Source organism: Lissotriton helveticus, chromosome 8, assembly GCF_964261635.1.
Source record: "Lissotriton helveticus chromosome 8, aLisHel1.1, whole genome shotgun sequence".
In the NCBI taxonomy this organism is placed as follows: domain Eukaryota; kingdom Metazoa; phylum Chordata; class Amphibia; order Caudata; family Salamandridae; genus Lissotriton; species Lissotriton helveticus.
The window spans coordinates 51,394,537-51,397,036 of record NC_136069.1 but is presented as its reverse complement, the minus strand read 5'-3'; the positions used below and the strand labels follow the sequence as shown (position 1 = coordinate 51,397,036).

General features: G+C 40.1%; 1 non-coding gene across 1 annotated transcript; it reads right to left on the bottom strand.

Annotated features, from left to right (window-relative positions):
* Window positions 1-2,427: 2,427 nt before the first annotated feature.
* TRNAF-GAA (transfer RNA phenylalanine (anticodon GAA)) lies at window positions 2,428-2,500 on the bottom strand. The gene has a single exon. It is a non-coding gene; the product is annotated as a tRNA-Phe (tRNA).

Sequence of the window (2,500 nt, the reverse complement as noted above, 5' to 3'; positions counted from 1 at the left end):
TTGCATATCAGTTGGAAAGAATTTGATGAATAGAGAACAAAGTACTACAGCTGATTCCAAGACCTATTTTGTTAGAAGCAAGGAACCTCTCAACTGTGCCGAAACCCGGGATTGAACCAGGGACCTATATATCTTCAGTCTAACGCTCTCCCAACTGAGCTATTTCGGCCTACTGCTAGCTGTGGTCTTCATACTTTGATTTGAACCATTCAACAAACAAGATGCATGACCTGGATATTTACCATTATATGTTAGAGATATGTTTTAAGGAGTCCTGTATCATTCAGCAGTTAACTTGTGCAATGGGTAAATAGCGTTTTTGGGATCCAGGTTAGGTAGCGTTTTTTTAACTCTGAATGGACTAGCACTATATTACCCAGACGTATTTGGCCTGAGTAGGTAAGCAATGTCATCTGACTACTGACATCTGTGTTCAAGGGGAAGTTGAAGGTAAGGCAGACAAGAGGTTACTTTACAAAAAAGCATGAAATGGGAAACATTCATAGTCTAACCTGAAGGCAAGAAATGTGGAAGCAAGTTTAGAATGAGGACAGAAAGCAAAGTCTATGTTAAATTACTTGTGTTGTATATCAGTTGGAAAAAATTTGATGAATAGAGAAAAAAGTACTGCAGCAGATTCCAAGACCTCTTTTGTCAGAAGCAAGGCACCTCTCAAGTGTGCCGAAATCCGGGATTGAACTAGGAACCTTCAGATCTTCAGTCTAACGCTCTCCCAACTGAGCTATTTCAGCCTGCTGCTATCTGTGGTCTTCATACTTTGATTTGAACCATTCAATAAACTAGATGCATGACCTGGATATTTACCCTTATATGTTAGAGATATGTTTTAAGGAGTCCTGTATCATTCAGCAGTTAACTTGTGCAATGGGTAAATAGCGTTTTTGGGATCCGGGTTAGGTAGCGTTTTTTTAACTCGGAATGGACTAGCACTATATTACCCAGACGTATGTGGCCTGAGTAGGTAAGCAACGTCATCTGACTACTGACATCTGTGTTCAAGGGGAAGTTGAAGGTAAGGCAGACAAGAGGTTACTTTACAAAAAAGCATGAAATGGGAAACATTCATAGTCTAACCTGAAGGCAAGAAATGTGGAAGCAAGTTTAGAATGAGGACAGAAAGCAAAGTCTATGTTAAATTACTTGTGTTGTATATCAGTTGGAAAAAATGTGATGAATAGAGAAAAAAGTACTGCAGCAGATTCCAAGACCTCTTTTGTCAGAAGCAAGCAACCTCTCAACTGTGCCGAAACCCGGCATTGAACCAGGGACCTTCAGATCTTCAGTCTAACGCTCTCCCAGCTGAGCTATTTCGGCCTGCTGCTAGCTGAGGTCTACATACTTTGATTTGAACCATTCAACAAACTAGATGCATGACCTGGATATTTACCCTTATATGTTAGAGATATGTTTTAAGGAGTCCTTTATCATTCAGCAGTTAACTTGTGCAATGGGTAAATAGCGTTTTTGTGATCCGGGTTAGGTAGCGTTTTTTTAACTCTGAATGGACAAGCACTATATTACCCAGACGTATGTGGCCTGAGTAGGTAAGCAACGTCATCTGACCACTGACATCTGTGTTCAAGGGGAAGTTGAAGGTAATGCAGACAAGAGTTTACATTACAAAAAAGCCTGAAATGGGAAACATTCATAGTCTAACCTGAAGGCAAGAAATGTGGAAGCAAGTTTAGAAGGAGGACACAAAGCAAAGTCTATGTTAAATTGCTTGTGTTGTATATCAGTTGGTAAGAATTTGATGAATAGAGAAAAAAGTACTACAGCTGATTCCAAGACCTATTTTGTTAGAAGAAAGGAACCTCTCAAATGTGCCGAAACACGGGATTGAACCAGGGACCTTTAGATCTTCAGTCTAACGCTCTCCCAACTGAGCTATTTCGGCCTGCTGCTAGCTGTGGTCTTCATACTTTGATTTGATCCATTCAACAAACAAGATGCATGACCTGGATATTTACCCTTATATGTTAGAGATATGTTTTAAGGAGTCCTGTATCATTCAGCAGTTAACTTGTGCAATGGGTAAATAGAGTTTTGGGATCCGGGTTAGGTAGCGTTTTTTTAACTCTGAATGGACTAGCACTATATTACCCAGACGTATTTGGCCTGAGTAGGTAAGCAATGTCATCTGACTACTGACATCTGTGTTCAAGGGGAAGTTGAAGGTAATGCAGACAAGAGGTTACTTTACAAAAAAGCATGAAATGGGAAACATTCATAGTCTAACCTGAAGGCAAGAAATGTGGAAGCAAGTTTAGAATGAGGACAGAAAGTATAGTCTATGTTACATTACTTGTGTTGTATATCAGTTGGAAAAAATTTGATGAATAGAGAAAAAAGTACTACAGCAGATTCCAAGACCTCTTTTGTCAGAAGCAAGGAACCTCTCTACTGTGCCGAAACCCGGGATTGAACCAGGGACCTTCAGATCTTCAGTCTAACGCTCTCCCAACTGAGCTATTTCGGC